The sequence below is a fragment of the Gallus gallus genome, chromosome Z (assembly GCF_016699485.2).
Source record: "Gallus gallus isolate bGalGal1 chromosome Z, bGalGal1.mat.broiler.GRCg7b, whole genome shotgun sequence".
NCBI lineage: Eukaryota > Metazoa > Chordata > Aves > Galliformes > Phasianidae > Gallus > Gallus gallus.
In genome coordinates this window covers 26341154-26356223 of record NC_052572.1, presented here as the reverse complement: position 1 = coordinate 26356223, position 15070 = coordinate 26341154, and the positions used below count along the sequence as shown (strand labels likewise).

Here is a 15070-nt window from a genome sequence, read left to right as displayed (position 1 = left end):
TCCTCTCTCAATTTACTCAGACTACAGTTCATTGCTTATGCACATCCTGTGTTCTTTTGTTTGTGAGACTATTTTTGCCAGCAAGATTCCTTGAACTTCTGAACACTTCATTTTCCTAACTACCTAAAGAGAAAGCTTATTTCCAATACCATGCAATTACTCAGCAACCACTGGCAGATCATAAATTGTTTCAGGTACCTTGCAAAGGACACAGCCCCTCAGCAATCTCCCCTTTTCAACATAAATGTTGTTGTGCTGTCCAAAGAGAGATTCAACTTAGAAGTGACTGATACTTATTCCTGTACGTTTCCAATTAAAAACCAATCCCAGTTAGCCAGCCTTAACCAAGCTACACTACTATACATTTAAACCCGCACTTACCTGTTTAATCTGATCTCAGCCATGACTAAAAGGAATTTTACAGGCACATTTAACGCACAGCTGAAAGTTAAGTAAATATACACATAGAAAATGAGATGCATACTTCTGCTGCCAAGTTACATCAAACAAGCCAAACTCCTCCCTAACCAGAAATTCCATTAATTACTACAAGTTTGAAAGGCACTCTCCTGCCTTCACCATTTCTCATTAAAGTGCCAAGAACCTTCTTGAAATACACCATTTTCTCCCCCTCTTAAAACAGAGGGAAGTTGGTACTTAATTTTACACTAAAGAATTCAGAACAAAATGAAGGGAGCAGTTAACGTGAAGTGATGTGACAGAAACAAGTTGAGATAGCAGCATTACTCACCAATGAGCAGTAACCTGTCAGAAAACACCTTCCCCTCCTTTCTACAATTTTTAATTTGGCCAGAACGTGCAATAATCCATCCTTCCCCAAAGGCAGATTTAAAATGAGATGTCTTGCCACCCTTCTACATTTGGCATGGGAACTGTTTTTCCCTTTGGGAATCATGGCCAGACTCCAGCATCTCTGAAAATATATTTTCCACCCACCCTTTTGAAGGTGTTCAGTAGCTTGAAAATTAGTTCGGGAAAAAAGAAAATCGGAAAGACAGTATTACCTACTCACTTTTCAGAGAATTAACTCAGATGTTTTGGAGAACTTTCGAAGCCCAATGGCTATTAGTCACTCCTAATACTGAGCCTTTTGCACGCTGCTGTGCAGATGCTCCCCCTTCTCTGTCCTCCAGGAGGAACTAGCAGAACAACACACACCACAGAGGGAGAAGCTGCTGGAGAATGGAGCCAGAGCCTCACGTTCATGGTGACTTGACTGCACTCTGCTATGACAACTACTAAGTCCCTGTGCTCAGATCTATCTGGCATGCACGTGACATTAGCATCTGGACTTCCACACAGATATTTGTGAAGCAACAGCGCGTACCTGGTTCCCTGCGCAGCCTTTGTTATCAAGGAAAACATGTTTTATCACTGCTGATGCATCTCTACTGACACAGCCGAGGTCCCTCATCAGCAGCCACTGCATGACAGCAAGGCAGCAAAAGATGTCAAAAAACAGGCAAAGCATGTAAAGCAGGCAGTGAAAGCTGGAACACAGTTTGCTTAAGAAACTTCTGATTTCACTCCAGAGAAAATCACATTTCCATCTCAGCCCAGGTAACGACTCCACATAAACTGTATTTATTTCAGAATTATTGGGGAAAAAATTCCTTCAGCATCACTACACGTTAAGCCCTTTCATTACTGATGTTCTCTTAACATGGGAGTTCTCCAGCCTCAAAAATCTATTCTGTATTTAGCTTTACTTTCCAACACTACCCTTCTTGTAAAGGTACTACAGGAACCTATCAAAAACAGTATAAACAATGTAAATAAAATCTATATTGACAGCACAGTATTCCAGGTGCACAACAATATCCTGGATTAAACTAAAATGAATTAGAAATCTTGAAGAACAGCTGAGGATTATGCTGGATCCAGAACTTATTTACTCATTTTCCATTTGAAAGCAAACTGCAGCAACTAAAAAAAACAGATCATGCTTCAGATACTTAATTTGCAGTGAGGCAACTCGTAACTGCTTATTCAATTATTTTGTAATTAGTTGGAGGCGCAACCATTCTCTCAAACAACACAGTTCAGTTTCTATCTACACAGCACTTTCCCTGCTACTTCTAACCACGCTTGTTTATACCACATACAGCTTAGCCATGTTTGCATTAATGCACGCTGGGAAAATCTGCAAAACCATTCTAGCACACCTCGTTGAAAGTAGCATGAAAAGGAGGAGAGGTGGGGGAAGAAGAGGTAGAGGGCAGGAGTGCACCCAGAGGCTGTATGTGCTACATAGCAGATGGGTAACACTCCTTGGCATACTGCTGAGTCTCCTGTCAGTAGGGTTGTTGGGAGAAGAGTGCTGAGAACTGCTCTGCTCTCCGCAAAAGGAAAGGGCTCACCAACTTCATTGCACAAATACAGCTTCTAGAAGGACAAAGCACGGTTAGCTATAAGGTCATTAGGCAAGGACATTGCTCCACTTACAGCAAGTTTTGCAGAAAATTCACTGCTCTCACAGCTGAAAGTTAGTTCGGGCTAAGTATTTACTGAAGGTTCTTAGTAAGAATCAGTTTACATCACTGCAGGTCTCCTCTGAGCAGGTAACAGCATCACTGCCATGATAATTCCCTCAATTAAGCAGGCAACTCATTATCCTTCAAATTTAGTAGAGAGGAATGCAACATATAAAGAAAAAGAACAGATTTCACGAGTGTACCTGTGAGACACAAGATACCCTATCACCTGGCAGGAAGATCTGGTGCTTGGGCTGCAGACAAGAACTGAGCTGCTCTCTGCAACAAGCACCGATCCCACCCAGGGCTTCACCTGGTGGTGTGGCTACAAGCTGCCACGCTGCAGGCTTAAAACAGGGAGGCAACCAGTGCACAAGGCAGCCACACTGCAACCTAGACAGGTTTTGCAGTGCTGATCAGGCCAGAAAGAGACCGCTGAAATTTGTCCCACCCAAACAAGTTTATGCATCTTTTTGTACCAAGAGAGAAGAGAATAGAAAGAGCAGGTGCTTTCCCCCTCATATTAGAGCATGCAGCAACTTGTCATAGACAGAGCAGCTGGTGCTACACCTGGGTGGGGATGGATGCGACCACACAGGTTTTACCCTCCTACCCCATGCTTTCAGAAGCAGTACTTTGACTCAGTGCCTTTCAAAAAACAAAAAAAGTTGAAGAGTGTCTTTAATTCCTATGCTAGACGTACAAAAAAGTCAGTATCCTATATTTTGATGCAACTGAAAAGGAACTAGCATCCAAAAAAAAAAATCAAGGTTTTAGAAGCATGCAAGCGTCCAATTGCTTGTATTTTCTGTACAATCAAATCAATTTTCTACCAGTACAGAATTTTTAGTTGCCTACATTGTGCCTGAGTTACAGACATTTCATCCACAGGACAAAATCAATGGATTCAATCAGATGATTTGTGGAAAACCTCCTATTCCCCTTCCACAGGAGCCTTCTAAGCAAGCCACAAAATTCACAATCTTTGTCATCAAAACTATCCACTTCAAGTTGTTGATGCTTTTGTTTAAATCCTCACAGCCCCATGACCTCCTTAAGATAAATGACTCTGTATTATTACTGAAGGAGTTAAGATTTATGCAGTCAGTAAGAATTCTGCATTTTAATCATTTGCATTTGATTTACCCCACAATTTCCAGAAAATAAACTTGAAGAGTGAGTTATTCTTGACGTAAATCCCTAGCACGGCTCTCTAAATCACGTTAGGCCTTCCCTCTGTTAATTTTTCCTGCCTCCTTTTTGAAACTACGCAACCAGCCTAATTACTTTGTTATTTAAAACTTCTCATCTTTCAAGGCTGTAAAAATAGGGAAGGCTAAACTAGTGCATAGCAGTTCCCCACAGAACACAGCATTATAAACATCAGTATAGCTTCTAAAGATCACATATATTTGTGCTTTGCTACCTTAACATTCCATAAGGAAAAAAAAATCTGTACACAGAGGTTTTGAACATTTCTACTGAAGAACCTGTACTCAGACAATAGCAGCAAAATAAGTCACTATTCAAAGTCAGTATTTGTTTGCCACATATTGTATATTCTTGCTGTGATACAGGAATAATAATAATCTGTGGGAAGCTACCATTCCAGAAATTATAGCATAAAAACAAGCTTCAGTGTTATCTGCTGGAAAGGCAGACTTGGATAGATTTGCCAACAAGTTCCTTTTTAATTTATTTTATCACTACTTTATTTATTAACTTCTAGTCTGCTGAGCAGCTCATTGTATGTTTGTTCAACTACAGGGAAAGAACCACTCAGTTTACAGCACAGCTTTATATGTAAATCAAGTTCTGTAGACACTCATCTTAGGTGTCAACAGGAAAAATCATCTTGAGAAACTTGAGACTGTTGAGGTTTTTTCATAAACTCTGAAGGAACACTGGAATTACAAAGCACACCTGGCTCACAGTAAAGCACCTTCTCCAAGCATGTGTCAAATCATGTATATTAAAGGATTTATTTGTTTTGAAATTTACTGTGGCACCTTGTGCTCCGTTCTGCACTTCTGAGCATTGTGACAATCCTAAGAAGTTTTATCCTCAGCATACAGTCAGACTTACTGCCTTCCTAGCTCTCCCAAGCACTCAGCTTGTTTCTTCTCTGTGGATACGTTTCTATTGTATTTACTTGCACTGGAGCAAATGCAAACTTTGCCACCCACACAAATCAAGATTCAAGAGCAAATTCAGAGTTGAAAATGAAGAGACATTTTGCAGCCAATGGGGGGAAAAAAAATCTTAAATCAGCCAGCTGTTGCACTAACAACATCAAGTAAAGGAATTGTGGAGCTCATTCTACCCTTTATCAATAATGCATGGCTGCGCACAGACAATTTATAGCTGTTTTCCATAACTAGGTATTGTGTAGTACTAAATTAAGTCTACAAAATTCAAGGACAGTCCACCCACACAGCTACTGTAAGCTAGCCAGGCCACTCTGAATAAACATTTTAAAGGCATAAAGTGAGTTTTATTAGCATGCCGAGCCACAGCTCTCAGTGGACAAAGCATCTCCTTTAGAAAAGCAGAAGTACATTTAGCAGAAGGCAAAATCAGTTGCTCTTATGCCTTACATATAAATAGCTTAAAAGGTTATCTACATGCAACAACTCAAAACCCTGAATTTATTTAAAACCTGAAGCAAGAATTTATTTTCAGTACTAGAAATTGACTACCAGTCACCAGAAATCCTAAGACAAGGACTGAACTGCTCAAGTCCTGATAACAAAAGAGCTAAGAAAAAGATGATTCTGACTGGTTTTGGTTACATTTAGGTAGCTCTGAAGATTAACAGATTTTTTTAATCCTTCACACATCATAAATCAGAAAAGCACACGCAGGGCTTTCATCAGCGTAAAGAACTAATTATCACACTGAAGTTTCCTCATTACATTTACAGAACCAGTAGACAAGCTGGAAGTGGGGTTCCTCAGCAGGCATCTTTAAGCAAAAAATGGTACAGCACAATCCAGTTATGTTCAGTCAGTCCTATATCTTCATTCCACAGCAGTCTCAGTGTAACTGAATTACACTACATATCTGAAACATGAGCATTAAAGCACTCTGAGCACAAGAGCTGGACAACAACAGCAAAAGGATGCTGCCACCAAGTGCACACATTCAGGTTCCATGCAGGCTCTGCTATAGTCGTCACCAGAAAGCCTCAAAGAAGCTCTTCACCTTGGATTCCTGTGCCCCGTCAGGTTCAGAGCATGGATGGCAGCTTCACCAAGGGTTTGGGTCACTGCAAGCTTCTGCAGCTGTTTCTGCTACCCATCATCTCTCTAGAAACATCAGCAAGGATATTTGGGATGTTCTTCATACAAGCAGTGATCTACTTCAGACAGGAGCCCACAGAACTCTCCACATAGCTGGTGTGGTAAGATAATGTTCCTGCCTGGAAAACTCATTGTGTGGAAGGGTGAAGAGTGTAATACAGCAGGGCTGGGCTGTGTGACTGGTTTGTGGCACACTGAGCACAGCCAAAACTATGAGCAGGAGGGATGCAAGGGACAGTACTTGAGCCACATCTGTTACCAGCTCATCATGTGGATATGTCTGGCCAAATAAGATGTCACTGAATTTGTGGGTGTGAAGAGGGAGACAACTGATCAATGACAGCTAGATTTGCAAAACTGAATTTTCTAACGCAGGTCTGTACTGTTATGTAACAAAATCTAATTTCACCTACAATAGGTATGCTTTCTCAAAACTCTCAGATCTCTGGAGCTAACCAGAGCTTCATTAATCATTGTGAAAGCGATTTAACTGCTCCAATGAGCCCAGAAAAATTCTGGAAGCCAGGAATCAGGCTTGACTAAGCTTCAATATAACCTGTGCCACAGCAACAAATGACTCCACGTTTGCTAAAGTTGTTCCTATATTGTACCCCTGTGAAGTTGCAATGTCTGCTCTCTACAGGCAGAAACCACCCTGGATTATGTTGTACCAAGATCTACTCAGGTTTGTTATTAAGTCTGTTTTCCCCATGAACAAGTTGAAATGTAAAAACCTACACTTAGCTAAGGAAAGTAGCTGCTAGATATTTTTAGTTAAACCTGCCAGAGAAAGAAACCACAAGGTTTTTGTCATTTAGTAGCTTGAGGTCCTGCTGTGAAAAACAAAACTGCTGATTTGAAGTCTGAGGATATTGGAGTGAAATAAAATACTTGTTTAAATGAAGGCTGCAAGCCCTGGCATTGAAAAATCCCAGATAATCCCAGTGAGGTAACCTTGGCTTTTAAAAGTTGATTTTATGAAGGCTGCTGTTTCTCTCCCATTATCACACATGATCGTGGCATTCAGCACAGTTCAGAGAAGCACCAAATGCCATCATTAAACAGTCTGTTTGGAGGATGCTACTTACAACTCACATATCCAGCATTACGGCTGCCATGCTAGTGTGTCAGAGCAGCAGAGCACCTGTACGGACCTGAGATGGACACTCTGCTGTCACAGCCCTGTGACAAGAGCTGAAATTGGAGGAGTCTTCTCCTTAACCATGATGTTGCATCCCATCATTCCCAAGGAGAAGCCAGGCAGTCACTGATACTTCATCCCTGTGACAGCCAGGGGATTTTTCCAGTCTTCCTGTACTCACACTCTTCCTTGGTCCGCACACCTCCTCAAAATTTCTTCCTTTCTCTCTCTGCACCTCACATACTCTCCCACATGCCCCCCCACAGCCAAGCTGTGGCTACTCATATGTCCCCACCCCACACAGGGTAGCAGGTCAGGGATGAGCAAAGCCATCCAACACATCCCCATCCCCTCTGCCCAGAAGGCTGTCCTTGGCTGTGTGTGCACCTCTCCACAGCCAGGGCATGGCAGTGGCACACAGCCAGACAGGAACTGGGACAAACCTCAGTGCAGTGACAAGTTTCCTTTTTTAGCCTTTTTTAAGGAGTTTCTTCTCCCTGCCAGCTGCAGTCCTGTAGTGGGGCCTAGAAGCAGTTGTGGGTGCTTTATGCCAGCAGAAAGTAGTTATTTGATAACAGAAAAGACTGGATTCACTTCAAGTGCCTTTCCTAAAGAAATGTAGAAGTGAGAGCCCAGAATTGGTGTGAAAGGAGCTAGCCTGAGGTCTGTCTGCCTGCACAAGACAGCACTTAAACTGCAGTGAGCTAGCTCAGACAGTGACCAGAGACATGTATTTACCCTTCAAGAGGTAAGTTCTAGATGCTCTCACCCAAACCCACAGCACACTACAGTGCACGCAGCAAAGAGGGAGACAGTAGTTCCTCAAAGTAAATAAGGAGTCAGCAATCACTCCAGAAAACAGCTAAACATGAGGGAACCCAAGGGCTCAGTAGCAAAGAGGCCCTTCACGAAGCAATTAGTTCCCTCAGCCTGGCTTACCACAAGCTTAATTCAGGCACAGCCCCTGCTTACCCAGATGTCTCTGCAGTGGAAAGATTGTGTTGTGCATATGATGTGCACAACAGAGATGGTCAAAAAGCACAGCAGCACTACCATGGAGCAGAAAATGAAGATAAGAACCTGAACATACAGGTGCAAAATACAGGCATGTGTTAATTAATGAAAGCAACAACAGTACAGCACCTCTGGTTAGAGTAGAATGGTCACTTACGTCAGCTACAGTTCTATAGTTTCATTTGTTTTTTTAGTCTTTGGTTTTTCTTACCTGTATTTTGTTGGTGAAGAACATGTCTCAACCCAACATCCCACAGGGACAGAAGACTAAATTGTTTCACTACTAGAACTTTATTAATATGTAGGTAAAGCATTAAGGCAGTCTAATGGAAAGGTATATGTATAAATAGAACTGGTCATCCAGGAAAAGATGACAAGTTATTTTCTTCACTGCATCATTTTTTAGCTTACTGAGGTGATATTTTATCCTTACAGGCAGATACTGACAGTCTGGCCCAGTGTTACACACAACACAGACACCACAACAGCATGGTTTACTTATGGAGCAAGAGATAAGACTGGGACAGTCCGTGAGCCTCCATCTTCATATTTATCATCTCTCTTTCCCCCAGCAAAAGAAGTCACATCTTACCTTAAAACACTGTAACAGAAATGCCAGCCCTCTGCTTTCCTTTAGGCCTTTCTGAACATCAGAAATAAATGCAGAAGGTTCAGCTAGTTCAATAATTCAGCATCTGACAGCACATTCAGGAACCCGAAAGTCATCCTACAAGAAGAGAAATGAAAAGCAAGTAGTCATTATACATATTGGGCAATATATCACATGCTTAAAGCTGCAAATCCCTGGTAAAGCCATGCTGCTAAACAATAACAAAATTAACCTTTCATATTTGTGACTGTTCTGTCATTTTTGGCTTCCAAGATGTAATGCACACAAGCAGTATTCTGGTTACCACACCCTAAAAAGAAAGCACACATCTTGCAAAAGACGTCACTCTGTAGTGCTTTCCCAGTTTAAATCCTCTTTGTTCAAACAGCAGTCTGTGTGAATGCACAGAAACAAAGCTTGGAGACAACAGGATACACCAGCCATGTCAGTTAGGGAAACTCAGCACTGAACAGAATGGCAACCCAGTTCTAATTTGAACTGGAAAATGCAGAAGTCCATGTGAGCTAAGCAGTAATACCGTATAATTTAGGATGTCTGCATATGAAAGACATGGAAGCATTTTATAGACTGCAGTAAAATAAGAGATGATTGTCTGCTCTGTCTCATTTCCCTGCGTGGCCTTTGTTAGAATTCTTATCTTGCAGGGATTTGCACATACTTCCAATGGCTACAGAGTAAAGACGCTTAGACTGCAGTTAACTTCATGGCTGCGCTCTTCTCTGGAATGTAGGACAGTTCTTTCCATTTCTTCCACAGCAGTTCAGATAAGATGTTCTGCCAACAAGGTTTAGACAACTTATTTCGACTTCCAACTCACTTGGCCTGTTTTAAACAAATAAAAAAAGCAAACTTCCCAAAACCAAAGGGTGCACAGAGACACCAAGGCCCCTGTTCTGGCACTGATACATACCACCATGCAATCATTCACAGGTACGGTCCAAGGCAGTTACACACCAAGGCAGTGCTTGGAGACTCACCATATGCAAATGCTGACAGTTACACAATGCTGCAATGACATCTAATAGCTACCTAGTGATGAGGCAGGAGAACAATCTCTGTCTAGTATGGCTTCAAGAGTTCTGAAGATTTTTTCACCCCCCCATGCAAATGACACTTATCCAGGTTTTAATTGCATATTTCTCTAAGGCTTTGGTATGAGAACACGAGAAACTTCTGACTCAACCTGTAAAACTACAGAACTGTAAGCTTAATGGAATACAAAATAATTTTTTCCATAAATTAATAAACTGGAACTGAAAACAAGTCCTCAAAACAGATCAGTGCATCCACATATAGACTGTTCTAATCCCACACTGTTTACAGAACAGCCTACTAAGGGAAATCATCTTCACAAGCTTAAATACTACTTATTTTTCTTCAGACACAAAAACTCGCAATCCCAACTTGCAAGACTCAATCCCAGCATTCAAGAGGTTGCAGAGGGGATGCAGAAGACCAACTGGGTTAAGTCAATGCCTTGTAGCCCAACTGAAACAAAACCAAATTGCATAGGCAGTGCTGGCAGAAATACGTAATTCATAAAGATTGTAAGGATGTGGTCTGAGAATGCAGGGAGAGATTAAGGAAGGCACAACTGGATCTGAACTCTAGTGACTGTGAGAATGAAGAACTTCCCACTGTAAGAAAACAACATGTGTGAAATCATTTAAGGAACCTGAACGCGTACAGGTTCATAGGATCTGATGAGATGCATCTGAGGGTTCTGAGGAAACTGGTGGATTAACTTGTTATGCCATTATCCCTCATGTTTCAAAAGCTGTAGTGGCCTCATGGCAGGAAAAGGAAAAATATAATCAATTTTTAATAAAGGAGAAAAAGGTAATGGAGCAGATTCTCCTGGATCCACACAGAACAAAGAAGCAATCTGTGACTGCCAACATGACTTCACCATGGACAAATACCACCTTCAGTTTCATGGCCTCCTGCAACAGGATTACAGCATTGGTGCAGAGTGGATAGAGGAAGAGCAACTAGAGTTATCTACCTGGACTTATGCAAAGCCTTTGACACTGTTCTGCGTGAGAGGCTGTGGGTACCCCAACCTAGAAGTGCTTGAGGCCAGGCTGGATGGAGCTTTGACATACCTGCTCTACAAAAAGGTGTCCCTGTCCATGGCAAAGGGTTGGAACTAGATGGTCTTTAAGGTCCCTTCCAACCCAATCAGATCTATAAATTTTAGAATTTTAAATGATGTAGCTTCATGTCTGTGAAGGTGGGAGTGTGTGTTAAGTCTGCAGGAAAACTCAAGTAGAAGATCTTCCGCATGGGAAACAAACCCTAAATGCAACATCTGCTGAAGAAAAAAAAACACAGGAATCCAAAAGCCCCAAGTGTTCCCTTAGGTAGACTTTAAAATGGTACTCAGTGTTCTTAAGTAACCCTCAGGAAGCAAAGTCCATTTGTTCTTCCCTCTAACACTTCTGCAATATGTTCAAGCACACATTCAACCATTTATGCAAAATACGAACATTTACATGCATGCTGCCTACTCATTCTAAAAACAGTTGTTATCTTTCAATAGGAGTGCATTCCAAGACTATTTAAAAATATATTCATTCACCTAATATTAGAAAAGTGTAATGCACAAGGAAACTTGACCACAGAACACAGTTACATCCTTGGAACTACATATTCATAGACAACAGGAAGCACCAGTCAGTGTGTTTCTGTATAACCTCCTATTCCCCAGTTTTGTAGAAAACAATATTACAACAGATTCCTGCAAGAGCCTCAGTTTGATACTTCAAAATTTCAGCCTTCATCTTCAAGACATTCAGTCACAGTTACACATCAAGGCTGATGTTTCAAGGGTGCAATAAAACTGTCTTTCAAATATCTGTTACCATACCCAGAGTGTTATGTGCCCACAACATGATGTCAAGATCGTTCAGATATTACTCATGAGTCAATTTTGCCTCAAAATATTTTCTCTTTGGCTGTCCTCCCACAGCCATCATATCCATATCAGGTCAATCTGTACCAGGTAGTCTGTGTAATTCAAGCTGAAGCAAGTTATGCCAACATCTGGGGAAGAACACTTAAACAGCAAAACTACATGTCAATGAAATCCAGTACTAGGACATGGCTCCAGCTTCAAGATGAACAAGTGACAACTTGGAGAATCACACCTCCCAGAGAAGCAGACTGAAAAAGAGAATCAGAAATGCTTTCAGAGATATGATTTATCACATACTTTGTCCTCTCCCATGCCAGATGGGGAAAAAAAAAGCTTCAGTTTTGCCTTTTAGCCCAAACAATCACAACAGATACAATCATTTGACTCCTACACATCCGAGCCCCACCAAAACAAAAAACGTGCTGCACACCCATTTTCCCTTAAGAACAGAATAAACCACACCTAACAGGTGTTAATCAAAACATCAAACATTAGAAAAACATTCTGACACAATGCAGATTTAAAAATATGCAATATTGCAAGCACGATTTGAATCTGTACAGAATGGATTTATGTCTCTTGTATCAAATTTTCTTCCAAACTGCCTTGCAAATGGCAATTTAAATGCAACCCAGAAAGAAAACTGACTTAACTGATTAGCACAACTGAGTGCCAAGTAGAGGCAAAGAAAAACAGAAATGAGAACTGACACAGAAAAACAACGAAGGGGAGATATTACATATACCAAGAGGAACAAGTCTGCTGATAAACTTGTCATCTTAACAGGAAGCTCTACCCCTGAGAATATTTCACATTTAAACAAAGCTGGCTACGTAACAGATTCTGCAAACTTACATAGACAACTTTTCCCAGAAAGTCTATGTATTTCACAGGCATATTCCAGCTTGACAGGTTCTCCACAGATTGGTAACACACGTGCTCAATCTTTTCTTTTCCATTTTAATATTGTTCAACACCCCTTCCCACACATACCTCCCTCCAGCAGACCTCTTGATTCTCCTACCTGAAGAGGAACTTATGCTGGTCTAAAATAACACCAGCCCCCTCAAATGCAGGGACACACCTGGATAACACATTGAGATATGCCTTAGGTGCTGTGTCAGACACTTTGGAGTCAGTTAAAGATGCACTGCATAGCACCAAATGGGTAATCATGATCTTGCTGGGGAATAAACATTTTGAAATCAGTTCACATAATCAGTCCATATTTGAAGGTAGCATTTCCCAAGTTACCTTGGAGACACTGTCTCCTATTGAATATATGTGGTATTTATGGACAGAAAGCCATCACATATCCAAAAGCAACATCGCAACATCCAGTCTTGGTATACTGCACTGGCATAAGACCTCATAATTGCTAGAGGAAATAACTAAGGCTCCATCTGCATGGCACAAAGCACCATGCTAATTAATCTTGGAGACACTAATTAATCTGGGCAGGCTGCCATGATAACACGACTAGGCTGATGCCTTGGATATCTCCCCTTGCCAACATATCATGCTTTTTGGTCAAACACACCTCCAAGCGCTGTCATTCACATGAAAGAGGAGTCTCACACCAAGGATGAGCCCCTACAGAAGGGCATTTCCCCTCAGAAGATGCCAGAAAGGTCTCAAATTTAAATAAAATCCATAGTAGACAACACCAAGCTATACATTACATTAATTCTTGCCAAACAGCAAAATAACTGTTTTGCATCATGAAGGATGTTGGGCTATTAGGAGGAAGGCCATGAGAGGGTGTATTTGTGGACAGTCTCCTTGGGCTCAGTCCTGAAGTTTCAGGGCAGCACCTCAGAGGCCAACTGTAACAATGGTGACAGACAGCAAATCCTTCAGCTACAGCCATTCACTCCACGACAATTCATGTTCTCATCTCAAGACAGAGCAAGGAGGTATGCTTGTACGTGCTCATGTGAGTGTTCACAGGCCAGTACATTCCAAATAGCAGATAAAGGAGCCACTGTAGTTGTTAGTGCATTAAAAAAACCTAGTGTTGCCAAACTCCATGGCTTTCCTTTTAATGTTATGGTGATAAAACAAGTCTTGGGCTAAAGCCAAAGCTACCTTATCTGCTATAACTGATGCCTCCTGTTGGAACAGAGATCAGCCCTTCACATACTGCAAATGGACTCTGGACTTTTTGTGACTTGTTAAAACATACCACAAGGAATAACATGCTTGGTTGCAGCTTGAAGCACTTGCTCCAAAAGGAACTGGTCTCTGAACAGCCAGAAAGCAAGCGGAAAGAGGAACATCTGGCACATAATACAACCTGCAATAGAACACAGCCAGCCCAATAGCACAGAATGGATATACAAAGGTCATTTACAGTGGCACAAAGCAAGCAGAAGTCAGAGAAGTGTTCTACTGCTAATCGGAATAAGCAGTTTCTGTGTCTGAACAGCCTATGACCTATACCTCACTTCTCAATACACACCTAAAACCAGACTTCTCCTGGCCAGACATGAGTCCAGGACTGGAAGGATGGCCTCTCTCAAACCAAGCATACCTTCTGCAAAGCACAGCCCATGAATTTATGCATGAGTTACTTTAGCAACAGGACTCATATTGCTGGTAAATGGGATACACAAGCTAGAACCTGGAGGGCAGGACTGGCTACTCACATTTCAATTAGTTTGCACAGGTAGAGGTCTAAGTGCCTGAAAGGACAGCTTCACCTTGGTCCTTGGTTTGCACTGCATGCAAATGAAACCTTCCAGACCCATGGAGAAAGTGACAGTTTGAACAAGCAGGCTGTTCAGCAAAAGCACAGGCACAACTGTTAGTCTCAAGTGCCCTGCTTTCCTACAGCATGGGATCACATAAGCCATATCAAACTTTTGAGCTCTCTGCTCTCATCAGACAGGACGAGCACTCAAAACCACCAGGTCTAGCACTGTCAAATACCAACCCTACGCTACTGGAAAAATCATCGTTGGGAAATGCATAATCGTTAGTTTACTAGAAATTAAATAACATAATAACATAATAAATACGTGTTAGAGTAGCACTTCTCACATTTGGACACAAAGTGCATCAGCTAATGAAAAACTGAAGGATGTCAAAAAAACCTTTGCTACATGATCACTCTCAAAAAGGGTAAGCTTTCTCTCCACAGGCATTTAATGCATATGTATGACAGAGACAACAGAAAAGCTGTCTCTTTCAAAAGATCTAGTTTTTCCATTTTTGTTTTTTCTTTTTTCCAATCCAAAGGCTGAGAATTTGCAGACGATATGCAGTAACACTTTACCAAAGTGTTAGGTCTTTGCTGGTCTCTAACCAACAAAACTAGTCCAGATTAAGTAGTACAACCGACATGAATAGATGTGCTGAGACTTAATACCCTTAGCTGACATTTCAGATCAAGCTGACTTGCTGCTCACCATATCCTCAGACCAGATCATGTCCTGCTACAAGCACCTTACCCAGGTAAAAAGCAGAATTCATCTTGGACTTTCTGAAGTGTTATCTTCACTTGACAAGAAAAACAGTTTGAGACACAACTAGTACTCTAGGGGAGATTTTCAGCTGGTAATCTCAGCT

At 41.4% G+C, this 15070-nt stretch overlaps 1 protein-coding gene across 17 annotated transcripts in view; it reads right to left on the bottom strand.

Annotated features, from left to right (window-relative positions):
* KANK1 (KN motif and ankyrin repeat domains 1) overlaps positions 1–15070 on the bottom strand; it is a 117328-nt gene that overhangs the window by 79443 nt on the left and 22815 nt on the right. For 12 of the 17 annotated variants that reach the window (XM_015280064.4, XM_025144645.3, XM_040655366.2 and 9 more), the window contains one exon: positions 8545–8679. The gene's annotated coding sequence lies outside the window, so the exon portion shown is untranslated. Of the gene's footprint in view, positions 1–381; positions 8680–8794; positions 8873–9241; positions 9358–15070 lie in introns of those variants that run through there. The other 5 variants (XM_046905208.1, XM_046905211.1, XM_046905207.1 and 2 more) reach the window with 3 other exon arrangements.